Raw genomic sequence first — 27,779 nt, 5'->3', positions numbered from 1 at the left:
GCTTCGCGGCCGCGTTGCGGCGCTCCCCCGACGTGGAGGATGAGGCAGACGGTGGGCGGGTTCATTATTCTTCAGAGCGGCTGGAAAATAGGCTTCCTTTTTTATTCCGGCGAGGGGCGGTCCGTCCGTGCGCCCGTCCAGAACTACAGGCTTTGTGAGGCACCCCTGCATTTGACCACTTGACCCTCTGCGCCCGGCGAACAGCAATGCAATCTCTGTCGTGTTTATAAGACAAGAAGGGCCAGGTAATGATCGTGATGAGAGAGAGCAACACGAACAGGCCCGCTTTCCCTGTTGCTAAGGAAACTGGAGGAGTGGTGGAAGATGCTGGAACAGAAGGGAACTTTTTTCTTTTTAAGTTTAAACATCCAACAGCTATATTTATCCCGATGTACATGTATAATACAAAACCAGGAGATGTGAAATCATTTCCAACGTTCACCTAATACGGCTTAATTATACGGCCTGTGTTTTCCAAGTGCATGTGGGTTGTCTCACATTTACCCGTAATCCGGTGTATACACCGTTAGTGATGGGCAATTTACCAGTCCACAAAACGTGCATGCCTATAGATGGCGGGAGGAAACCGGAGAACCCGGAGGAAACTGGTGGCGACACGGGCAGAGCATGCATACTCTGGAGCTCACATTGGAATTGTAGCCTGTAGGTCCTTAATCAGAAAAACTCCATTCGAGCAATTAACGTTGTAAATATAGGTAAAGAAAAGGAAAAAGTCGTCCTATTGAGTCACTTAGTTGCAAATATTTATATAGTTGTGAATTCCGAGCTGCCGAAAAACCAGGCACGCTAATGAGATCACTTCCACCGTAAAGTCTGTGATGTCTCTTTTCTTTCTTCTCACTTCCTCCATTCTGTCTCTCGCTTTCTGCCCCCCTTTCACCCGTCCCCACTTCAAATCCGTCTCTCTTTCAACCCCGGTGCTCCCTGTGCGTCTGGCGTGTGTTTTCTCCTTCTTTAGAAGATTAATATAGCAATGACAGGATGAAAATCAGCCTTGATGGAAGGCACCGTATGAAAGGGTTTGGGATCGAGGGTTGGGGAATTGGGGGGGGGGGCGTTCGACCCGTTTAACGGGAAGCCCTCCGCAGCGATTGGCCGGAGAATGTATAATCACGTGGATGTGTAAACGGGAGGGATGGCCGCACACGCCGGGTTTCTTAACCAATAATAAGACCGCCATCGATCCGGAGGGACTGTGCGATTATAAAGATGTGCCGCGAGTGTCTACGCGCTCTGTCAGACTCAGTGGAGCAGCGTAATTCCCCTGGCAAGTGCACATAATTGTGCACTTTTCACGGCTTCTTGGAGGCTGACTTGGAGCCATAAATGTGAAATATTTAGTTACGAACCTGCAGTGTTTTTTTTTTTTTTATTTCACCCCTCCCACGTAATCCTGTTAGGACTGTGTCAAATATTAAGTTACTATAAATGTATCCGGAAGATGATTTCATGGCTTGCTGGCCCACACTGCTAGAAGGAGAGCTTTAGTAAAACGCCGGGGTCATAACCTCCTGTTTACAACGACGCTGTGGTCGGCACGGCAACACGTGCAAGAAAAACGTCGGCTGGCGAATTGCGCAAATTGAAAATTAAAACTCTTAATTATTGTCATTAAATGGGTTTTACTAGTAGCACAAACATCAAAGCCCACCCACGCAAATGACATTATGAGAGGGAGGGATAACCTTGGGTGGCGGAAAGGAGGGTGCTAAGCCCTCGGTAAGCCGCTGGAAGTCGGGGGGGATATAACAGGGGCCCCCAAAATGGGCCAATCTGAGGGGTTCGGGACCTGTCGAAGCCACACCCAAGCGGCACGTGTGGAATCTCGGGGGACTGGGACTAGTGACCGGTGGGCCGTGGGGGGGGTCTCGTCTCAGAGGCTGGGAGTCACGTACCAAGGTCAGCAGTGAGGAGGTGTTAACGAGAGAAGCAGTCCTCGTTTCCAGACACGCCCGTAAATTAGAGCCGGCCCTCCGAAACGGCTCCCTGGCCACAGCGAGTGAGAACATAGCGGAAGCAGCAGGGAAGTCTCCTTTCTGTTCCAGATGCCGCCGGAGTGGACCGCTGAGTGGACCTTCTGTAACCTGGGAACCGCTATTAAGACTCTTTTACTGCCGCTTACCTGGGGCAAAGCCCTGTAACGTTCCAAGTACATGGATAAATATGGCACATTTTATGACTGCAGTACACAAAAATCCTTAAATGCTAATGTAATATTCATACGGTACAAATCGAATCTCGCTTTCAGGGCTGCTGCGGCGCCTGATGACAACCAGTTGACTGATATGTAAAGGGTGGATATCATTTTTCTTCTCTGATGCAATCTAGCAATTTAAAAAAAAAGAATAATAATGAGAATAATATTGGTGAACCTTTATTGTGTGTAATACTGAACATTAATGTTTAAACCAGTAGACTTCCATCGTTAATTTGTGGTCTAGACCTGAAAAGAAATACTGGTAGATTGTGCAGGATAAGGTATTTTCTAACGACAAGTTATAACAAGTCATCAAATATTGCGTACTTTTCAATTTTGTACATTAACGAATATGGAATTTCTATTTGAAATACACAGACCAGTTTTACTGATTCATTCGATGAATGATTATTTATTATTCACAATTCACAGAGAATTTTTTTAAGTTTCTTTTTAAGACATTTTGAGTATGTGTCTCAAAGCGAACGTTTTTGTCTCTTATGCAACATTTGTCCAGTTTTCCATGAAAAGTATCTTGCGGGCTGGAGTCTTGTGCCGCACTTTTCTGCGCTCCAGAAAGTCATCCATGAGGAAATGCACTCAGACTCAAAGAAAACACAGACACAGCCGTGCAAAAAGAGCTTGACTGCTTCCCTTCATTCCCTGGCTTGGCTCTGAGGATAGCGATCAAGCATGTCTCCAGCCGGCTTTCAGGCCAACACCAGTCACTGTAAGAAATGTTTCTGCAGCCAGGCACCCATGAGAGATGGTATGATAACACGCCGCTTATGAGAATTGTTGAGCATATATCACCCTGCTAGGATCAATGAGCACCAGCACCCCGGGGAAATGTAAATAATGTTGTGCCATACACTTTCCAGAACTGGGTTTGAAGCGCAGATTGGGTTTTGAGAGAGCTGCATGTGAATGTGGGGCTAAATGAAGGATCTTTTCAACTTTGCTGGAGAGCTCTGTACATGCTCCATTTACCGGGAGGCAGATGGTGAAAACTCCCCCCTCTGCCGTGGCACTTCCATGGCTCATGCAATATAGATTAAGCTGTTATCACTCCACAGGAACCAGGCCGAATGAGTCTTTAAGCATTTCAGACTGTAGATCAAGTGAGTGCATGTTTACCTTCCAGGAAGGCCTGTGTTGCTGAAAATTACAGGCAAAGGTCATCCTGGCCGGCGAATAAAATGCACAATGGCCTTCTCAGTCTGCTGAGACCACATTTCATGATTGGACGTATACGGCTGATTTGTTTTTATTCTGATCCTAGATCCTAGAGCTGCTCTAAAGTCATTTTGTTTTGTTTTAAAAGGAGACGTGTAGTGGCCCAAAAAAGTCAAGCTCGAGAGGTCAAAAGGGTTAAGTGTGTAAAAGTAGTTGCATGGAATTGAACTTTGGTGCAAAAATAAATAACGTGCAGTACAAAGGCCAAAATGGCAGTGACCCGCTGGTTAGTCAGGACAACTTGAGCTCTCTGTTCACTTGTTGCTACCCAGCCAGGAGGAGTAATAAATAAAAGTGACTTAAAGTCATTGTACTCATGTCCCTGCCTCCCCTCTCTCTGCATTGTGTCATTAGAAGACAGATGACAGCCCGGACCTGGCCTGCACTTTCTTCTATGTAAAAAAAAAAATCGGGGTGAAAATCATTCAAGCAAATGTCATTATACCAAGTGCATTGCAGATTATGTACGAATTAGCATGCATTTTGCATACAGTAAAACGTATGATAACGTGGGTACACCTCCCATAACATGCAAATACTAGTTTTATTTCCCATTACAGCAAACCTGAGTGGATTACAAAAAGGGAGCAAGGGAATAAGTGCCGGCGATTAATTACCAGGTAACAGGAACAAAGTAGAGAATTATGAATCTCTTGCGTGGGAATCAGAACATAACCCCCCTCTTCACCCCTCCAAAACCTGACACCTTCCCAAGAAGAGTGGGATAATTGTAGAAATCGAGCAGTGTGGGTGGTGAAATGATGTGAGGTATAAATTACACCTCCTATACTGGCACAGCTTAATTATTACCCATTTTACCCAGTACTTGAGTTGAGGGCAGATGAGGAGGTCAAAATCCCCCCCCCCACACACACAGTCAAAATCATCCCATTCTAAAACGAGCATGAATGCAAGGGTCTATTGAGTAAAATACCGTGACCGAGAGGTATTTAAAAAAAAAAGATTTTTACCCCAGTAAGCGGATTAGCAGGTGCATGCGTGCCGGCCCGTGGCATAGGCTATAAAAGGCAAGTGCTAAGGCCGGCATCCATCCAGGGGGTGCCACAAACGGTGGAAGAAAAATAAGTATTTCTTAAAACCAGTTTGTATTAATGTGTCTTAATATAAAACGAACAACGTGAATTTACCTGCCTAATGCTATTTTTTAAAGGGTTACTATGCAGCAACCAGAGTGCAGCACACACACTGGTATTTGGGGCAGTGGTGGCCTAGTGGGGCAGTGGTGGCCTAGCGGTTAAGGAAGCAGCCCTGGAATCAGAAGGTTGCCGGTTCGAGTCCCGACCCACCAAGGTGCCACTGATATGCTACTGAGCAAAGCACACTGCTCCCTGGGTGCCTGTCATGGCTGCCCACTGCTCACTCAGGGTGATGGGTTAAATGCAGAGGACAAATTTCACTGTGTGTGCTGTGCTGCTGTGTATCACATGTGACAATCACTTCACTTCACGGTATTTGATGCATGTTGTTTTACGATAGTAAAATATATTCATTGTGTTTTTGCTTGAACAACAATAAGAATGGTAAACAGATGGTGTTCCACCGCGTGCACTGTCATGAGCACAAAGTATGTCTGATAAACAATAAAACAGTCTGTGCCAGTCCCCAACATATCAGCTGCCTGGCACATGGATTTTAGACAGGGTTTAGCAGTGTCCAGCATACACTTTGGTACGAAATGACTTCTACGTTGCTCGTTTACAGTCAACATGCCCAACTGCTGCGCTGTCACACCCATGTCAGCTATATTTGGTGAGAAACTATGAAGCTAAACCCGACAGAAAATTACCAACAGGCAAGTGCAATTGGGTTTTCAGCCATGCTTTGGCAAAATAAAGATTGGACCAGTGTCTCTGGCGACCTGGCAGAGCTTTCTTCTGTGCAGAAGCACAATGTGAGAGACTGAGAGAACATGAGAATCACATGAATATCAAGTAGGGTGCCACAGTTCATGATTAAATCACTTTTGTATTAAAAGTCAGTGTCTTTTTAAGTTTAGAACTTTCTGATTAGTTTGACTTTTTGTTTACTGCCTCCAGATTATTATTTTTTTGATTATTCATTCCCATTTAGTTCTGGAACTCACTGTATTTCCATAAGTGCTGATTATACACTTTGGGAAGGTCCATCAAGGCAATGAACCAGACCTAGATTACCAATGCAGGATCCAGGAGCTTTCAGAGCGTGCCATGTCTGTAGACACGTGTCCATTTTTTGTGGGGTGATGCCTTTATTAAAGGTTGAAGCGATCTATAATTTGTCATTGGGGACCCTTTTTGGTGACATTTAGATTTGTTTTCTCATAATGATGTGGCCATAGATGATCTCCACATCAGACTGGATGCGTTGGATTTCCTTTCTCCTTTTGCTCTCTAGGTGCTGTGTTGTCATTCGTCTGCCTGTAGGCCTTTTGGACTCTCCTCTTAGTTCAGTTATCCCCGGTTTGTGTTTTTACAGCTGTGTTTGCCCCATTCCTGCTCCAGGCATTATGACTAATTTGCATTAAAATATTTGCGTAAGGTTTCTAGATAAATTGCGAGGGTCAATGTTGACTTCAGTCCTTGCATTTTGTGCATGGAAAAAAGGAGAATTCTATACTTTTTTGCAGAATCACTGCAATGTTTTGCTTACTTGGGTTGTTTTTCTACTTTCTGGCAAGTGAACATATGGTTGAAAACAATTCAGTCTCTCGCCTATTTGTTTTACATACCAGTTATATCACAGTGGGACTTTGAATGAGCGTGAATGTAGATGCTCTCGATTCATTGGAGGTTGTGATATATACATGAAGGAATTTCAGCCTGTCGAGTTCCTTCACTGCGTCACCATGAAAATGAAACACGGTTTAGTGAAAAGGTGAAAGGTTAATGTGAAAATTGTTTCCGACAGTGCAGCACAACACACCTTTAACACTGCATTTGGCTGAGCACCATTTCGGTTGCCAGATTAGAGTTGACCAAGCGCCAATGTACACATCTCTCACGCTTCCGCTTCTTTGCTCCCCCGGCAGAGAACTGCTGAACATCTGTGAACGGTTAGATGCTAATTCAACAGACGTTCATTTCTTGGGTGTATTGGGTGTAATGCGATGTGGGCCAGAGCCGAGGTTTTTAACGTCAGCATATCATGTATCAACATTAATGGGTGAAGAAGAATAAGATAAGAAAAACAAAACACTAATGAACTGCTTTCTCCATCAGTAAGACTTTCCCCTCACTAATCTAATCCGCTGCATATTCAAATGCTCTGCAAACTGATGGAGAAGCGACAAACAAATGATTACGCCGAAACCGTCAACCACAATGTATTCCTGCGGCAAAGACTTTTCAATCAAGATGAACTCAGCTCTTTATTTCGGAAATCCCAGGGGCCTGCTGATGTTCTGATGACCTCTAATGAAGTTTTTTCTGTCTTTTTTCTCTTTGCATGTTTCTGGCCTTTTGCTTCCTGTTAACTCTGCTGCCCTCCTCATTCCAGGTAAGAGACTTAATTAAATTCTTCATGTCCCCTTAACCCACCAAAATGTGATGCTGTCATACACATGACATGCTTTTCTATTCAGAAGTGAATTTCTTCATTTAAAATTGCCAGTTTGAGCTGGAGCTGTGCAGCTGAAGTAAAAGAAAAAAAAATCCCACTACCATACTGGGTCAAGGTCACAATGCAGAAATAAAAATTACCCTTGGAAAACTACGAACAGTATTTTGAAAGCGCATGGGGAGTCTTCGCTACATCACTGGAATTAAAACTCATAAAATCTTCATGTATGGAAACGCTCGATGTGCTTGTTTTTGTGATGACCCTAGAAAGGAGGGGATCTATAGATTATATGTATAGAATGGAGGGGAATGGAACAGACATGGCCTTGCCCTAAACTTTATATTGGCAGAAGGTAACATTAACTTATAAGTTAATATTATAACGACTCCCCCATGGAAAGCAATGGGACTGGTGGTCAGATTAAAGCCAGCCATTGCTTTATTGCCAGGGACCACGTGGATGAAACTTTTCTGTCGTATGAAGGATTTCCGGCATCTGAGGGCAGTCGGTAACACACTTGCCTATTAACCAGAAGACCCAGGTTCAAACCCCACTTATGTCCCTGAGCAAGACACTTAACCCTGAGTGTCTCCAGGGGGACTGTCCCTGTCACTATTGATTGTAAGGCGCTCTGAATAACAGTGTCTGGTAAATGCTGTAAGTGTTAATGTAAAAGTAAACATTTCAATGCCTTGTTTGTCACAGATAGAGGTCAAAGATCAGCACTATACAACTTTTACCGTGGTGTCTGCAGAGGTTTGCTGAGAACAAAGGGATTAATTTACATTTATGGAATTTATCAGATGCCCTTATCCAGATTGACTTACAGTCAGTAGTTACAGAGACAGTCCCCCTGGAGACACTCATGGTTAAAAAGTGAAAGTGCAAAGGGAAAATGAAAGTGATTGTGATATACAGCACAGCACACGGTGACACACCGAAATGTGTCCTCTGCTTTTAACCTATCACCCTGAGTGAGCAGTGGGCAGCCATGACAGGTGCACGGGGAGCAGTGTGTGGGGCTCAGTGGCAGCTCAGTGGCGCCTTGGCGGATCAGGATTCGAACCGGCAACCTTCTGATTACTTCAGGGGGTTTGAGCCTGGGTCTTCTGGTCAATAATTGAGTGTGTTACCCACTGGGCCACTACCTTGCTCATCTGCACTCAAACCAAGATGGAGGAGGGGTTGCTTATAGCAGTGATTATAGGTTGATTGCAGTGATATAATTGAACTGTATCAACTTGCTGCTACACTGCAAGGAAGGCGGTCTCCTGGAGGAAAAGGTCCGCCAGGTGTGAACGTTGCTTTTTGTTGGCAGTGTGGAAACAGCATGTGATAGACCTACTTTTCAGTTTGTTCGTTGAAATAATATGCATTGTGTGCTGGGATTGTGCGGGTGGTGATCAGTAATTACGTTAACCACGCCTTCTTTTGAGCCTGTGACTGTGTCTTCATTATCCTCGACTGGCTGTGGAGCTCCAGCAGCTGGGCCCATGTCGGGCTGTTCGTCAGCCTGGATGGAGCCTGTGGAGGAACATGATGAAGGAACACACATCGGTGATTTTCTGACGTGTCAGGCTTGCAAACAGTTGATTAATGTCCCGGGTAAATGCAATACTATGGACTACCCCTGAGGGCAAATTTGTCCAAAAACGGGGTAGCAAAAGCATTCCAGAATCTCCACTCTCACAGCTCTCAATATCGTTCCTTGGCCTGCAAGATTACTGAGGTGGGAGCTCTTTTGTGGATCCTTGTCCAATTAACAATCACAGTAAGATCTTGTCCCCTGCTGTCTCACTGAGTTAGGGGTAATTGCATCTGGAACATTCTGTGGACTGTAATCGTCCTTGGTCTTTACCGCCTCTGACCAGGGAAATCCACTCGGCTTATGCTTTTCCAGGGCTGGCTGCAGTTTGCCTTGTTTAATGGAGCATTGTCGAGCCCCTATAGTGATGTCATTTGGCCACACACCAATTGTCTTGGTTAAGGGAACCTTATTAAGGGGCCGCCGGGTACATTTCTCTCGCAGGCAGCTTGTTTATTGTTATCCGGCTTCTTACTGCACCACACATGCCTTCGGAGAGTTGCAGAGAGAAAGGGAGGAGTGTGAGGAGGAAGAAAGAGATCATAATCTTACCTGAAAGCTGACCCTCAGCTTCAGTACCAAGGCTGCTTTGTGAGTCCAAAATGACCATTTGTTTCTCTATGTTCCTGTGACGTCCACAGCTTCAATATAATTTTATTAATATATAATTATTATAAAGCCAAACTTAAAATACACTTCACCTTTTACACATAAACTCAATGTATATTTCAAAGACAGAAGACGATTTGCCTTTGAAGCAGATGCATCGTTAGCAACCAATACCCAAAATTGACAGTAAATCATGGGTATGTCCAGCATATAGTTCAGGGTTTGGATTTAACCTATATAAATAGTAGAATACAAATATGATTTCTGTTCAGTCACTCAGTCACACTCGCCGTACTGCAGGGTGTTGCTGTCCTGGCACGTGGAGCCCCTGCCACCGCACGTCCCTGTCTGGGGGCTCCTGGACAGGAGAGGACGCCCGGCGACAGCAGAGCCGGAGCCTCCGTGGTTTCTGCTTGATCAGGTGGTTTCTGTGGCTCAGGTCATAGGAATTTCAGGACCATATAAGACATATAGTAACACATATAGTAACACCTTTGTATTGTATAAGTGTTCTACACACTTATCATGGTATAAGTCGGCCAAGTCCATGTTCAGGGTATTCAGGATTAATACTGGACCATATAGTTTTTAATTGTTAGTATTATTAGTAAAGAAATGTGGATTTTTACTGACTGCCAAGACAGGAGTATTGGGGTCTGATTGCACATTTTCTTTGGCTTCCCTTTCAGTAGAAAAAGGAGGCCATTATTTCTTTTATCACTGGAGGTGTGTGGCAGCTTCTTAATGGGTTTAAAAAGAGGCATAACAGGACCGAGGAAAGCTGCTTCCTTAATATTGAACCAGATGAGTACAAATGACGAATAGTAAACTTTTTTTTTCTTATTTTGAAGGACTGCTCATTGTACCTGCTAAAGGCAGATGGCCATTATTCCAGAGCATCTAATTGGCCGCCTGGTGCATTAATGAGAGTACGGTTTAACCTCGTGCTCCCCGCTGTTGCCCTGAAGTCTGTTTTTTTTTTTTTTAACGTTGCATCTGAGCTGTTAGTATGCTGAGGTGTTAGTATGGTGCTTATGGACAAGGTGCACTGGCCTGTGCTCAGACTGCTAAATCCTGGGCGTAGCTGTTCCCAGGCTGGAATGCTTTGCCCTATCCGGAGAGGAAGGAATGGTGTGTGGAGTGACACAGGCTGGCAGATCACACCGATGTTCCTTCTGTCAAGCTGAGTAAAATTTTGATGACTTATCAGAGTGTCAGTCAAAATCACTATGATGCAGCAGGCTTCTATTTGGCGGCATCAAAAGCAAAACACAGGGATGAAATGCACTCTGCCGAGTTGACAGCTGTGCAACACGAGCTTTCTCTAGACGTACAAACAAGGGTTACTGCACACTGACAGCCCGAATCTGGCATAAAACACACATTTACACAAGGAGATTATTAATTAAGCTCTATTGGCATCACAAGTATCAGCTGACATTCAACATAACCACGTTCAGGAATGATTCTTTAGATTTGTTGTTCAAATCAAAGTTTGAGCATATTTCATATTTCGTAGATTACAGAACACATTTTACTTTGCTTTTCCTTCCCATGATGCCAGTTTAAATCTTCCCTTATGTCTCTGTTGTCCTCGTCTTTTAACCTGAAAACATGTCAGCAGTAACACAGTGTTATGAATAAAGTGGTATGTTGGATGGATTCTCGTTGCAGTGAATGAATTATATATGGAAATTCATTCATGGTTTATCCAAAGTTATGTCTGCCCTCTTCCTTCCTGCCGACTCCAATATTTGGGGTCATTTGGCAGCGTGTGAGGTCACTGGGCACAGTGAATTTGCGTTAACAGATGCCAGAACTGAAACGGTTTTGATATATAATTCATCCTTCAGCCATGTGACATGCAGCATCGTCCTGTTTGCAAGTCAGGTGTTGAAAGCAGATGTCTGAAGTGTCTGGGCCAGACGTCTCCATTGTGAGCTGCGCTGCGCCATTGTTCGTCTTTCGGTTGGAGCCACCGCAGGCAGCGGTGCAGCCAACTGGTCCACCTGGTTCAGCGGCGCCGCCTCCCCGAGGGACAGAGATTTTGAGTGGGGTGGAGTGTAGCCTCAGGCGCCGAGGCTGGGAAACACGGATGGAGACACGACGCGCTCGCTGACCCGTGCTCCAGAGTTTAATTTGCATTTGCAAATTACACCTGCTCACAGTCCCACTGCACCCCGCCCCAAAACAAGGCCCCGCCAGCGTCCCAGCCGCGGCGAGGCGTGTTTCCGCTGTTATTGCACATTCTTCGCTGGAGTGTTAAAGGCGAGTGAAGGCCTGACAGGCGGCTGCCCGCTCCCCGAGCTCATCAAATATTAACTCCGTCAGAGGGATCCGCAGCCGGAGGGAGCGGCGCGCGGTGGGGCTTCTTCCGACCGCCCTGCCTGTAATGAACCTGACCTCGGAGTCTGACCCCTGCGCCTGTCAGGAGAACATCGGCCCGTCCCGTCCCGTCCCGTCCCGTCAGCCTGCTTGGAGGGTTTTGGCCTCTGAGCTTGGTTAAGAGGTCTTGTTTATGTTACGGCCACTTGACTGGTCTGGTTCAGGGAAGAAAGATATGAGCAGAGCGGACAGTCTTTGTGTGTTCATGAATTCCATTTCGGTTACTTGTTTATGTTTATAATTTTTTACACATTTTTGAATGCTATTTTTTAATAAAAAGTTGCGCAGCATTTGCCATGTAGGAAGTGAAAGTGAAGTGATTGTCATTGTGATTTAACCATCACCCTTGGAGCAGTGTGTGGGGACGCTGCTTTGCTCAGTGGCACCGGATTTGAACTTGCAACCGCTTCCGTACCCGCCAGGCCACCACTGCCCCATTCCTATTTGGGTCAGCTTGAAAAAAAGAGTGTGAACATCGACCTGTTTGGAATTCAGTTGGAATTTTTTGGTTGTAGTTATTAACAGAGGTCTGTGAAGTGGAGAATGAGCTTTGTTCTGGACATGGAGTAATAAACACACAATCCAATGATCAACCAACAAGATAATTGACTTCTATCAGTGAGCCAAAACATGAGAGCTGGAAATGAGTTTCTGTGGAGTTTCATTGAAGTGTCACCTCTAACAGGTTCACAAAATGCAATAAAAAAATGGATAATGGGCTAAACACGTATCCTGCTGACGTATCTTTACCATTCACAGCAGTGTCAAGTTCCAGAGAGGGTCACTAATTCAGAGAAACCTATGAAAACAAATGCATTGATAAGTGAGCATGTGCAGGAATGGCACATTAAATATTTCCCAGAGATTCCTGGAGGACCGCAGCGCTGTCGCTTGCAGTCTGCACTCTGATGTCAGCTGAGGCCACTGTTCTGTTGACTACATATTTCATCTAAGGAAATGCTTGCTGATGTTATAAGCACTTTGTCAGAGCAAGTTAATGTGTTGTGCTGGCTGCAGGCAACAGGCTGACACTGAAAGAGCACACAAACAGGCGCACGTTAAAGAATTGAATGGAAAACTTACACCGCAGTTCAATTCAAAATGTGCCCAATACGGGATGCACACACTAACGCACACAGACCATTAACACACTCACTCACATCTATGGAAAATTTGGAGATACGAACTCACATCCTTGGAGGTGTGAGGCCACATTGTGAACTCTGTGGGCACTGGTTACAGTTTTGAATCATCACCTCAGTACTAGTAAGGGGTGTTGAAATTATAATCGATGCACCATGATGCAGACGTGGACAATTCTACATTGATGCAGTGTAGAACACAATTGATTATGTCATTGATCAGCTTTAGATTTGTACCTGTCCACGCCCACCTGACGCTACAGACGGCAGAAAAAGACCTGGTTGAAATGTCCATGGCGTCATGTGTGTGTGAAGTGAAGTGAAAGTGAAGTGATTGTCATTGTGATACAGCACAGCACACAGTGACACAATGGAATGTGTCCTCTGCTTTTAACCATCACCCTTGGTGAGCAGTGGGCAGCCATGACAGGCGCCCGGGGAGCAGTGTGTGCTCAGGCATTGGTGGGAGTGTGGACTAAACACAGAGAGTTTTTCCGCTCATTTGGAGCAAATGAAAGCGTCCACATGGGTGAACGAGACCCATGTATTTGAAAACATCATGTGAACATAATATAAATGTAGAAAAATGTATGGGATGCATCGTGATACATCGATAATCAAGGTATTAATAATTGTAATCGAATTATGAGACCATTCAAAATCCACACCTCCAATACCAGTAATCAATAAAAACTCTTGCCTATGGTTCAAACCCCACTTACTTGCCTTGCCATTGTGTCCCTGAGCAAGACACTTAACCCTGAGTGTCTCCAGTGGGACTGTCCCTGTAGATACTGACTGTAAGTGTTTGATAAATGCCATAAATGTTTTGTCTTCAGATGACTATACAATAAGATGGTGCTTAAATTGTTAATATTGAAATAATCAAGATGACTGAATGATTTAATCGACTTGATATTCTGGTTCCAATATACACCTCAGGTATCATATTTGCACATATTAAAAAACACCAGCTGCTGTTTTTGCACCTTGGCTTCATTAAGCTGTGTTTATTATCAACGGGAAAGAAATAATTTAAGCACAAGACCGTCATTTATTTTACACATGAATAGTGCTACACATGCACACAGGCCTATGTGAATATTGTACTTCAGCTCCATAAATCTTTGCTTGGAGTAATTAGCGCATTAAAGTCATGACTATGTTTGCTGGCTGTGTTGCTCTGTTGCTCAGTGGTGTAGGAGACCATTAATCAAGGCTGAGCTTTTTTCTTGCACATCTTTGGGGCGGTGATCCTTTTGGCAGTCTGACTAAACATTTGGTTAAGAGGTGTTGTTCTCTTTGCTTTTCGAGTTTTCAGAACCTGCAATGAGAAAATCTGCATGAAATCCCATTCAAACGGAAATTCCCATCTGATTGGAGTCACGCAATAAACGTTTATACGCCTGCCAAGGAGGATTCTGCTGTGGGCACGGTGCTGTGGTGGATGGGGAGTTAAGCTCCAGCCCCCCGGGGCAACTGTGAGCTTTGTGCTCTGACATCTAACTGACCTGCCCTTCTAATCCCCAAGTGCTTTTAGACTTTTGAGATGTCATTTAACCTCTGACATCACTCCACTGCAGTTGAAGCTCTGTGGCACTTTGTAGAACTTCACACCAGTCAGCAGCCTACCTTTCATCCTCCTAGTGTGGGCAGTAATGCCAAACTTGATCTCCATCAAGGTCTCTTCAGTTTCTTTATACAGATCTTCTACATATATTACTTCGTAACTTTTCTATATTTACACTCAAATATATACAGTAAGACCAGTGCTTTTGCTGTGCAGAGAATGGTCCAACACAAAGGTCCTTTCCAAACCAGCCCAAACCAGTTTGCACAAGTAGGACGCAACAGGAAATGATTTCAAGGTTTGGCCAGTTCACGAGCCACACACACACTTCAATTAAGAGGATGTGGATGTCCCTGAAGCACCAAGCGATGGCTGTCTCAGGCTCATATATTGTTATTAGGAGACAGCTGGAAGGGAAGATCTGATAGAAAGGCAGATAAACAAGACCAAGTCTTTAGCCAAGCAGAGGACACTTCAAGACAGCAGTAGAAATAAATAAATGCTTTCCCTGACATGGTCAGCTTATGAATAATATATCGGACGAACGGCTACACAACTGTACACAATAGCACCACACTCCACACATGCAGCACAGGACAGGCTGCTAATAAAGCGTCCCGTGTGTGTAGGGGCAGTGCAGTGTGTGGCGCATTTGTGGGAAAGTCCACCTGTTCTGTAAGGCCCTGCCTGAGGTCTCACGGCCTCTTGAGAATCAAAGTGAATCCAGCACGGCTTGATGTTAACTGAAGGACTTTCTCCATCGACCGCCTGCCAACATGGAGAGTGTAAAAGTTTCGTTTGAGTGTACGTGTGTACCTTTTCAGTATGGTTAGGTTTGCGGTGATGTGAGAGACAGAGAAATGGAGAATTCGTTGAAACAGGGTTGGAGAATTAGTTGAAACAGGGAAGAGATTTTTAATGGAAGAGAAGCGTGTAGGATCCTTTGCTGTCTTCTAAGGTGAGTTGTGTCTTTAATTATTCTGTGTTGCACACAGGTCCTCATTCTCGCAGCACCAAGAGGCCAAACGACTCTGTACTTCAGTATAAATTTCCCATTTATACTCATCTAGAGATTTCTCAGCATCAAGGCTTCTTTGGGGGGAATTGCTGTAAATAATTTAGGAATTTCACAAGTCGTTCATATGAAGTGCAAAATGTAACACTACAAAGTCTGAAACCCGTAATCAGATTCTTTTTGGACCCTGCTGGAAAAAAACGCATGTAAATACAAGCAGACTCTCAGACTCGGCTTTCACGGCCCCTGGGTATCTGGCACATTTCGGGGGGGGGAATCGATCTCTCATTCCCTTCCTCTTACAGGCACCCCCCCCCATGCAGCAGACTCAATACTCCATGCACATTACAACTACGCTTTAAAGCTCGACCCAATTTCTCTGGCACCGAGGGTCAAAGATACAGTAGAAGGTTTGGTAATGTGTCAGAAGGAGGCTATTTGCTACCTGCTACCGGGTACCTGAATACATATCGCCGTTGCCTGCACTTAACAGCAGAGGCTTCTGGGAAATCACTTCGAACAGACGACAGAGCCAGAGGCAATATAAGACTTGACTTCAATATATTGATCTGAGGCCGGGACAAAATTGAGGAAATAAGAAAAGAAAATGACTTTGTGGACTTTGTGGTTTTGAATAGGCATCGGCGAGGCCCAAAAGATATGTGCGTGTTTGCACAATCGCATCGCCTCTGATTGCATTTCGGCATCGTAATGACTTTGTGTCAAATCCTGCAAACTGCAAATTGACATCGGGTGCAGGTGATGGTGAGCTGTTTCCACCATTCATCTGTCGCATCCTTGGAACCCCTTCAGAGTGTTGGTGCATTCTGTGTTCTGTGGAGAGTTAGGACCTCATCGGAACCATGGAAGGTCTGAAACTAACCCTAACATTTTAGACAGACACCCAACAAGTAATGATGTTTCACCAATTACTGGTGCTCCAATGGTTAGACAGGTCCACCAAACAGGTACTAAACCTTTGGCTTTATTACAACCGTTTGTGGCATCTATAAGCATTAGATTAGTACAGGTGCCAAGTCACCAAGTTGTAATTGAACAGAATTGTTTACAACTAAAGGGCATGAGGACATAATCTGTATTTAACACCTACTGTAAATTCTAGACCTACAGTACAGGCCAAAAGTCTGGACACACCTTCTCAGTCAATGTGTTTTCTTTATTTTCATGACCCTTTACGTTGGTAGATTCTCACTGAAGGCATCAAAACTATGAATGAACACATGTGGAGTTATGTACTTAACAAAAAGTGGAGACCTGGCCTCCACAGTCACCGGACCTGAACCCAATCCAGATGGTTTGGGGTGAGCTGGACCGCAGAGTGATGGCCAACAAGTGCTAAACACCTCTGGGAACTCCTTCAAGACTGTTTCAGGTGACGACCTCTTGAAGATCATCGAGAGAATGCCAAGAGTGCAAAGCAGTGATCAGAGCAAAGAAACTAGAATATAAAACATGTTTTCACTTATTTCACCTTTTTTTGTTAAGTACATAACTCCACATGTGTTCATTCATAGTTTTGATGCCTTCAGTGAGAATCTACCAATGTAAATGGTCATGAAAAAAAGAAAACACATTGAATGAAAAATTGTACATAGTCACAAGTCGCACTTGTCTATAAGCTACTGGAGTCCCAATTGAAACACAAGATATTAATGTAGCAAGATGTTACAGCTTTTTTTACTTTTAAATGAATAAATTGAATGCCCTGAAATATCCACAACTACATACATACTGCAAATGTTTTTTTGTTTTTTTTTCAGAACAGTGCTTTTAACAGTACTAAATTTGTCTTCTTCAGTATCGAAATTGAACAGTCTGAAGGTATGCGATTACTTTGTCACACACTTTCTCAGCGAAAATACACAAACCTACCAGAAAAGGTCATTGATGCTGAGCTTGTTAAGCTGAGCTATTGTTAAGCTATTATATGTCGTGCAGACCCACGCCGCAGTGCTTTAGTACCCATAGAGTTTTTTAAAAAACAATCCATCGTTGGAGCTTGGACAAGTCGCGGTGGTATGGGGAAGTGCTGTTTCCACATAAGGCTGGGAAATGTGTTAAATGTGTTGATGGCAGGAAGCTAGTTGGCCTGTAAAAATCCATCATTTTGCCACATTGTTGTAAAAGTTTTGCAGTTTATTGTCTGGAATTTATGGTAAGTCAGTTGTAGCACTCATCTACCTTCAACAAGTCTTCTTCAACCTACATCAACCCAGGAAATATTAAGGTTTTAGGTGCATGTGAAGGAGGTGGTCTTGGGTTAGAGGGTTTCTGGTGATGCACCAGGTCATTTCTTGGTCCTCGAGTCATTTTTTAGGTTCTCCTTTAAACCAGCACCATTTGTATTTCATGGTGCCATGACTGGAACCTCTGGGAAGCAGGGATGAATAACGTAGCTGCTTGTTGCTGGATCCGACGCTCCATGTCCCGTTTATGCTTTGCCTAATGGACATTCAATACCATTCTGACTTATTCATGAGTCAGTCAGACAGCCTGAAGAAGACGAGTAAAGGGGGCGGCGTGTCCAGGAAGCAGTCGGTCTTCCCCCACCCCCCAGGATTCCGACCAGGACATGATTCTGACTGAAGCTGTCTATTGGTGCATATTGCATGCTAATTCTGTAGGGTCTGTGATCCTCAGCATTTGAGTCAAAATGATGACGCTGTGTTAGGACATGTCTTGATTCAGAGGGACATGCGCATGTAGCTCCTTTTCTCCATATCTCAATGGGCTAAGGCAATACCTCAGCGTCCCAAAGCCTGGCATTGGTAATGAGTGGGGACGAGATAAACTGAGAGAAAAGTGAGATGGAGGGAGACACGAGGAGCGTCTGGTGGGGCGGTGGGATGAGAGAAATCCACCACTGTCTTCTCTAATGGGGGCTTAATAAGGTCCGAGGCAGGAGTCCATTAACACAACCCTGGGGGCTCTATATTTAAACCTGAGGAGTGAGCCGTGGGGAGAGCGGGTGGGCAGAAGGAGCTGGCCCGGTAATGGAAGGATGGGAAGCAGATAGGAGGAGGTCGAGGTTTCATCCAAGCTCGGGAGCTCTGGGAATATAATTATGGTAGCGTGACCTCAGAGATCCTTCTGTGATCTTCTGATAGAATCTTTATTACAATTGCCGTTCACTGTACATGCCACAAAGCTGGAATTTCTTCCTGAAGGCGCGGGTGGTGCGCTACGTCCGTGGCTCCCGCACGCTTAAGGTGGTTTCAGGGTTGCGGATTATTACGATTCTTTTCAGCGTGTTTCTATTTGTTCTGTTTTTCGACTGTCAAGCAGCACATGAGCAATAATAAAAATTATAATAATAATAATTAGTATGTTTGTTCAGTTAAAACTGTATTATAAGTAGTTTGCACTGGTACAACCTGGTTATTAAACCCCAACTGACCTGTTTCAACAGAAGGGAAGATTTAGGGGAAATTCTTCTCTTTTAACAGCATTTAAAAGGCCTGCGGTCTTTTACTCGATCCAGACCGCCTTTTATTATCTCACAAAAGTCAGTGGTTATGACATTAAAAGTTCCGTTGTTCGTTCGGCCTGTCCGTTATGTTTTATACAGGGTCCCAGACGCAGCCTTCCGGTTCAGAAGGCTGAGATTTACGACGTCCAAGCGATCACCGGCGTTTACGCGTCGGTCCTCCGTTCTTCCCGTTAAGCGCCTGGCGTAAAATGATCCAGGGATCTACCCTGCAGCCCTGTGGCGCTGATATCTCTGTCCAAACCAGCCGCTCGCGTTAACACAGCGTTCCGTTTAGCCAATCAAACGCCGGGAAGACGGGCTAACGCTCCGTTGATCCTCGTTGAACGATACTTTCACGCTGCTCTTGTTTCCAGAACACGGGAGATGGAATGGGTGGGGTGGAGGGACGAGGAAGCGCCCAGATGTGTCCCCCCCATCTCCCGTAGCAGGAAGTCCCCCGCTTTGAAGCTTCCAACGCTCTTGTCCACCCGACAGCCGCCTCAGATCAGACGTGTACTTTGTCGTAGTTTGATATCTAATATTTCACACTGAACCCGAGCAGACGTTGGTGTGAATTCATATCAGGCCCACGTGGGGGGGGGGGGGGGGGGGGGGGGGCTTTCCTCATGATGGAGACCTTTTTAAAATTCTCTACTGCCAGGAGGTACGGCCGTCGTGCCTTTCAACTCCCTTTACTTTGTCTGATGGCCGCTTCTTTTTTAATAATCAAGAGAACTGCTAATTATGAATGACGTTTATCCGTATTCGTCTGTGTGAACAATTGCAGTAAATTAGCCGCAGCCAGACGGGCAGGGGAGGCTTCACACACTTTTCAGGGTTGTTAGAGGTGAAATTTAACTGGTGACCCCCATTTCTCGCCTTCTTTGACATGGAACAATAAAACCCTTTTTCCCCCCCAAATCCCCCACCCAGCCTGTGCCACTCTGTTGTTCTGCGAGCGAATAAATATTGGACACCGAGCGGGATTTTGGAACTGAGCTGTTCGATGGTGCCAGCATTTTTTTTTCTCATCTCCCCTGGTGTACAATCTGTCACTCATTTTAATTAAGACACAGATTTTGAGTCCCTTGTTTTCAGACAGGAGGTAAAATAAACAAGTAAAATGTCCTGCCCGTGTCCCCGTCAGTCTCGGTTGTTTCGGTGGTCATTTAATGAGTCACCTGTGCCGACCTCTCACCCCCTGGCCTTCTCCTCTAACTCCTCAGTGGCTGTATGCATGTCCCCCCTCGTCCCTCGCGCCGCTTGTCCCATCTCCTTTGGGTCGGCCCTCCCCTGCTTTGAGAGTGATGGTGATGTGATGCTATAAATTGGTGCCGAACAGTGACACCAGGCATGTTGTGTGATTTGAACAATGGGCCGTTTGACAGGCCACCCATCATTGCTGTGACTCCCTGGAGAGCTGTGGTTCTTCCACAGTTCTTGCATCCTTTCTTTTCTCTTATTAGCTGGACATTCAGATAATGAATGGGGTGCATTTTTATTACATTTGGTATCTGTGTGTGTGTAAGTCATGTTGAAAAGCAGTCCAGTCTTTTAAAACGTTAAAACCAGCTCGAACTGTTTTTCCTTCCCGTGCAGTGTTCTCGTGAAAAGAGAGAAAAAATCTTCTCATTTCCACCCTGGAAGAAAGGAAGAGTCGCAGTGCGAATGCCAGCAGCAGCCTGGTTGCCATGGATTCTCGAGAGACTCGTTCTGCTTGGACCCTTAATAGGTCCAAGTGGCTGCATAAAACATTGAATTAGAAGAGAAGGATTTTCATTTTGATGCAAAATTGAAATGTTTTTATAATTAACCAGCAGCTTCTGGCGCTCGCACCACAGCCTGTGTTTAGGGTCATGCACACAAACGCACACACGAACACAAGCAGGCGCATATATTCATACATGGGCATATGATGCATACATACACACTAAGTGAACATGTCACAGAAACATACGCAAACGTCTGCACACATGTATACATTCACACACAATTACACAAGCATGTGGTGACAAATCTGCCTCCTCCATCCCGAAGAGATTGAGACCAGTGGTGGAGCAGTGGTGGCCTAGCGGGTAAGGAAGTGGACCCATAACCGCTGGGTGGCCTCTGAGCAGCCCGTGAGCAGGGTCCCGTCTGGCCCGAGCTGCGGGGCCTGGGGCACAATTCTCAGCGCAGAGGCGATCGCGGTGTGATTTCTGCGAAGGTTCGTCTCATCTGGCCGATATTGGACCGGACTTTCCATCTGCGTGGAGGACGGGGAGGGACGAAGGCTGGCAGCTTATCTAGACTGTGTTCATTTTCCATTTAACTCACGCAATTGCCTTATTTTCAGCTGTCTCCCAATCTGGCGGCCGTGCGTATCAGCTAAGGTAAACCTAATCAATTTGTACGATTTTACTCGCTCCTGCAATTACATTGGAGACTCAGATAAGGCAGAAATTGGAATTTCTAAACACTTTTTTTTTTTTCAATTTATACAGAATAATACAATTATTCTGTTTGGCCTGGGTTTGTTCAATTTCCATCACGGATAATTGTGTGCAGTAATGGGGCACTCCACCTTGGAAGTGATTTGACCCATTTACTGGGGGTAATGTAGCCTACAGAATTTTAATTTGGGGCTAAATAAAGCGTGTCCCCTGTCCTGTGTTATGGCAGGGTGTTGGCAGGATGAAGCATGAGGTAGTTTAGCATTTTTTGACAGAGGGCACATGGCTGGGGAGGGGTCACTGGGCATCTAATGGAAACAGTCAATATCTATCCGCTACACCAAGGTTGTGTTCATTAGGGCTGTGTGTGTGTGTGGGTGTGTGTGTGTGTGTGTGTGCGTTTTCTTTTTATGGGCTTGAACACTGTCCCGCATTAAGAATCCAACAGACTGTTGTGCCAGCAGTTCCGTGGAGCTGTGGAGCTCATTTTAGTGTCTGGTATCTGCATTGATAACTGCCTGCTGATCAATACCTCACCCTGCGGTAACTTGTCTATCTGTTTTTTTTTTTGTTTTGTTTTTTGAGCAACAGATACCATCCGGTATCGACCCCCAAGGCTCCGCATTCGTGTTTTGTATCCGCCCAATACCAGCAACATGCGAACGTGGGATGGGAGGAGTAATTTAACCACCAGGGTAATGACCCTCTCCATGTAGCCGGCGATATCTGAGAAAATACTGACCTCTGACCTTTCTGAGGAAAAAAAAATTGTGTTGGAGGATATTTTGTTTCTTTTGAACACATTTTCATTGTTAAGCGGACCGATGTCTGTTTCAGGTTTTGATCATTAGAAAAATAATTCTTTGTTTAATTCTTAATTCATGTTTCAGACAGGATTAAATTCTGAAAATAAATGTACAAATTCTTAGTTGTGCAGGCTCCGTTTAAAATTTTTGAGCTGCACTATTTGCTCTAGTTTATTTTATGTCATGGCTTATCTGCACTTTATGTCTTGTCTTTTATTGTAATTGTCACACCATTAGCTCTGGTGAACATTGTTTTAACCCTCTGTGTACTTGTATGTGGTTGTGCATCATTGTGAAGTGAGCAACATTTTACATTTTATCTATTGCCCACTTGTGTTCTCCAATAGCTATTACTCCAGATGTGGCTTAACAGAAGAAATCGGCAAGTACGCATAGTGAGTGCTTTTTACACTCTGTACACAAATATTACCTGTAACTTTGACTGACAGGATGGATTTTAAAAGCTTTGAGCCAGTGCGCTAACAAACAGAAGATTCATCCCGCTCTGTCTCATGGCCCAGCCTGCTGCTTCCCACAATATTCATTTCTTTCTGGGTGGCAGATGAGACCGTCCTGTGCTGAGGATACGGTCAGCTTCCTGTCCTCCCCTCCCAGGCCACACCTCCGGTCCTCCCGGACATGTGCGAGGCATGTGTCCGAGTGGGGATTTTCAGCGTCTCTCACTTGTGATGGAGGATAGGCAGCGGTGGAGCGGCTGATGGATTTTTGCTGCCGAGGAAGATGAATAAGATAGAGGCCGGCCTGTGAGAACAACCTTATCTCTCACACGAGTGAGAAAGAATGAACGTCTGTCACCTGTTCCTTCTTATCCAGATGCATGCTGAGTTGATTCTTGAAAGATGAGTGTCTTACATGCTTGCTGGACGCTTTATTATTTTATTTTTTTCACATATTAGACGCTTGATTTTGAAAATGCTGCATGTTGCATCGTTCTGCTGCTGTGCACAGTTGGCGGTCCATTCGCTGGTCAGCACTGGGCGGCTTCAGTGGTCAGTCATGGTCATCAAGCAGTTGTTGTAGGACTCTGAATGTGAATTGGTGGGAGCGAATCAATCACAGCAGTGCTCGTGGTCTCACTACAGGCTAAGCCAGGCTCAAACCTCCACACTGTGTACAGCATCTCGGCCTTGTCCACGGTAACGCTTTGCTCTCTGCAACGGGATTTGCGTTTTTAAAAAAACTAGCGTTATCTGAAAGGATGTTTTAAAGGTCAGGTTGGAGGTCTGGCACCTCGGCGTTTTACGCGGATATGTGGAAAAGAGAAATTCACACTGGAACCCGTTTTAGAAACGCCGGGTCACGTTGGATAGAAATGTTGTAGCTTTCGAGAAAAACATTGTTGTGTGGACTGGGCCTTACAGTTCTGGAAACCGACCTTCATTTGCCATTATTTTTGATGGCCAGAGGTGGCCTAGCGGTTAAGAAAGCGTCCCTGTAATCAGAAGGTTCCCGATCCGCCACTGAGGTGCCACTGAGCAAAGCACCGTCCCCACACACTGCTCCCCAGGCGCCTGTCATGGCTGCCCCCTGCTCACTCAGGGTGATGGGTTAAATGCAGAGGACAAATTTCACTGTGTGCACCGTGTGCTGTGCTGCTGTGTATCGCATGTGTCAATCACTTCACTTTGATGGTTACTCAGCGTTCCAGAAAGTGAGCTGAGAAGCCGTATTGAAATGGGAATGTCAGGAGGCTACAGGAATCGGACCGATCCGGTCTGTATAAAATGATTATTATGCGGGTTGGTTAACGAGGACCAACGGCGGTTTATATGGGCGGGAATCCGGTGTCGGACTGAGGTCTGCTTTCAGGGCCGCCGGCGAGCGTCCTTCCACATTGTCGGCCCTCGTGTCGCGGCGAGAGATTGAAACGGCCGGCGCGGTTATTAGAGCCACGCAGTCAGTGGGTCAGCTGGATTTTGCAACTGGAACTCCGGTGTCATAAAGAGGCTGGCCTTCGGTGTCTGCTGTAATTACACGCCGGGCCAAACAGATCAGCGGCATTTAAGCGGCTCATCAGAAATCTTTCGACTGCTCCTGCACGCCGCAGCTGTTGCACGTAATCATGTTACGCTGAATAAATCAGCCTGGGGATTGCATGAAAACCGCATTAGTGTATTATGTTGACTCCTCGGCCAGTTCTAAACACTCATTATCAGATGCGGCCTTATTCCACTGGATATTGTTCGTGTTCATTACAGCGAAAAGCTCTTGACAGTCTTCGGTGAGCTTTTATTTTGTGTTAAACAAGCACTTAAATCAATACTCATTTCTGCCTCGCTCTCCTTCCCTCCGTTTCACTGTATAATTGGGGAGCGTTTTGCACACTTTGCACTTTTTACGCTATAAAACAAAGTGCATTTAAAAAATATTGCGGTGCTGTGTTACATATGCTAAAAACGCCTCCCACTGTACCATGGGTAATGCAGTCTACATATATGGCAAAATGAACAGTTAGCAGAAGGTTTTATTATCAAAAGTGAGAGAACAATGAGGAGGTTTCAATAAACCACTGATTGCATTTAAATCTAGTTGTAATTGTAATGTGTTGTAAATGTGATCAAACAGTCGGACTAATGCAAAAACTACATAACCTGAATCATAGCCACTATTAAATAAAATAATTAACACTTTGATCAGGAAGGGCTCAGTGGTCAAAACCCTGAGCGAACACATACAGGGAATTTGATTCTGGCCGATAGTGTCTATCAAGTACAACAGTACAAACAACGATCTTATATACAGAAAAATACAAAGGTTGCAGTCATCTAGTCAACAAATGATGTAGCTTTTGAAGAGTTATAATGTTTCCCGACATCCATAAAATGTGTCACCATCATCACTGCAATGGTTTATAGGATTTCTACTGGTCATTTGTCACTTCTTAATGTCTGAAGGCTGGTTTTATGTGAAAGAGCATACTTTGTGTACATCCTTCTAGGACGCTGCTGTTTGTGGTGCAGGACCACCTGGGCTCCATCTCCAGATGTAAGAGGCGGTTCATGGACCTCCCGTCCACAGAGCTGCTCTTCATCTGTTGACGGCGTCACGCCAGTCACAACAGCCCTCATCTGCGCTCTCTTCCTGCCAGCAGCTCACCTCTTATCTCCCCCCTCTCAGTCGGCACCTTGAAGCCATGTTTGTCATCACCGCCTTAACCATTTGACATTTGGCACCTCTTGCCAAGAAAGCAGGCCGAGCGACTCACCGCTGGCATTTTAATTGACTCTGATTCACTCGACTCTCGGCTACCGGGGGACGCACGCAGCCCAGCTTTTGTACTTTATACTCGTGTGCTCTGTTCTACACAATGCACTGTATATAAACACTGCCGCACTCCCACACTACAATGGTGCCGGGGCGCGTGAGGAGATTTTTTTTTTGGCAAAGGACTCGGCGAATCCGCTTGCGTTCTCCCCCGTGAAGGTGAGCATGAAACACAGCTCAAATGCCTTCGCCTCGCAGGATAGGGATTTGTGATGCGTTCCGCCAGGGAACATCACAGATGTGAAGTTACGCCTTCCCACGGCGGGGAAGAGCTCAGCGTCTGTACCGAGGCTTCGCACGCGCGCATGTCGGCTGATATGAGAAAACCAAAAAAACAAATTTGAGAGTAAATGGTCTGGTTTCCTCCTTTTTTTCTCAGCTTACTGTGCCTTGTTCGTTGAATAGTTTGAGTGTGTGTGTGTGTGTGTGTGTGTGTGTTTGAGATAGTGATTGCTCCGTGGGGGCGGCAGGGTGGCCAGGCCTCTGCTCCGCAGCTGCTGATCCTCCGGGCCGATAAGCGGGGAGGGAGGGAGGGAGGGAGCGGCGTATTACCTCACGCCCGCCACGGCTACTGCACTGATAAGAGATCAGAGCCCCGTTCCCGGCACACCCACCCCGCCAATCCTGGTAGCCACACCCCACTATCCCCGGTACTCCCACCCCCACCAACCCTGGCATCTCCACCCCAAAATCCCCGGTAACCATACACTGGCAGCCACACCACATCATTCCCGGTATTTTGTCTAATTGTATTAAAGCTATGAAAAATATGTAACCAGAACGTATCCACTTTGACACAAATTCCTCAGTTTGAAGAATTCCAGCACTCTTTGATTAATGTTTGATTGCATTTCTGAGGATTTTTTGTTTCAAAGACAATGACGCGTTGAATTTGTCACGGAGGTCTTCTTAATTCCACATTAAATGTTTATTACGCCTACAGCACGGGCTACGTCTGCAGGAAGGACCTTCAGGCTCTGTGACACAGGACTCATCCTGGTGTAGGTCCACGACTCTGGACTAGAAAGGAAAAGGGAAGGGACAGCATGAGACTGGATGTAGTGAGTCTGTGTGTAAACTGGAGATTAGCAACAACCAGCGGCCTGGTTGAACGTACGTAGGGTTCTCAGGGTCGAATGGGATGTCAGAGATGGCGTTAGAATCAAAGTCGGGGACGGAAAAAACGGTTGGCATCACCAGGCCAGAACAAGAGCCAGCGGGGTAATCCAAAGACGTGGTCAGGAACAACGTAATCCTAAAATGCTTACAGCACACGGAAAGTAGTTTTAAAGTGAAGTGATTGTCACTTGTGATACACAGCAGCACAGCACACGGTGCACACAGTGAAATTTGTCCTCTGCATTTAACCATCACCCTGAGTGAGCAGTGGGCAGCCGTGACAGGCGCCCGGGGAGCAGTGTGTGGGGACGGTGCTTTGCTCAGTGGCACCTTGGCAGGTCGGGATTCGAACCGGCAACCTTCTGATTACGGGGCCACTTCCTTAACCGCTAGGCCACCGCTGCCAGTAACAGTTCACAGTGTTTGTTGCTGTTTGCGGCATCTTATGGTGTCTGCTGTCTTCTTTGTGACATCCTGGTGTGTCGCCGGCGTCGAGGTTGTGCCGGCGCCCTCTGGTTGCCCGGCGGGCAGATTACAGCCACGACAGCAACGTTCAACTCGCTTTCAAACGAATCTTGGTCCAGTTTGACAGTCCTGCGGCTGTGAAGCCAGACATGAAGACACAACCTCAGGGCAGGACTGCGCGTACGGCTGCCGCTGGCCGCATCTCGGACTGTGCTTGGAGGCTGGGAGGAGCTGTCAGGTCTGCCGGCGGTGACAGAGCTCGGGGACGATGCCGAGATGAATTATGGATCGAATGATGGAGCGTTTACGCCTCAGAAGCAGCCGCCCCCCCTGCCTTCTGTGTCATGCACTGGTCAATAATTCATGCACGTCCTGCGTGCAACTTTTGCGCAATGAACATGTCAGTTGCAGAAGTGACAGATGAGGGTGAGAATGAGGGTGTCTGGGTTTAGTCCCTTCGCCGAGAATAGAGAGACGGCGCCTGAAATAGGTATGAGAAAGACGAGGACGGCATGGTGCACGACAAGCCAAGAACAAATAAATCAGTGAAACCCACATTCATGCAACTTTGATTGAAATTTCCTACGTCCCAGTTTGTTAGTAACAGTTTGCCTGCCATGGGCCTGTGCCAACGTGCTCAGCAGCCGCAGCGTTGCGGTGAAGGTTTGAGATGTAGGCCAGGGCATGGCTTATCGTGCGGCTAAACGCACCTCTCGGTCGGCCCGTTTGATGTTGGAACCCAGGTCCTGAACCCTCCCTGATGACAGAGGCGCATGAAATTACAGGGCAGGGGGAAAACTTCAAAGTGCAGGAATCAAGCTTGTACATCAAGTACCGGTAGCACCGGTGCTTCTGCTGAACTCT

General features: G+C 45.7%; 1 protein-coding gene across 4 annotated transcripts in view; it reads left to right on the top strand.

Annotated features, from left to right (window-relative positions):
• The window catches only part of LOC114799398 (netrin receptor UNC5C-like), a 123,748-nt gene that overhangs the window by 33,511 nt on the left and 62,458 nt on the right, over positions 1 to 27,779 (top strand). The window lies entirely within an intron of this gene.

This window comes from Denticeps clupeoides, chromosome 11, assembly GCF_900700375.1.
Source record: "Denticeps clupeoides chromosome 11, fDenClu1.1, whole genome shotgun sequence".
Lineage (NCBI taxonomy): Eukaryota > Metazoa > Chordata > Actinopteri > Clupeiformes > Denticipitidae > Denticeps > Denticeps clupeoides.
This window is presented reverse-complemented; position numbering and strand designations above follow the sequence as displayed.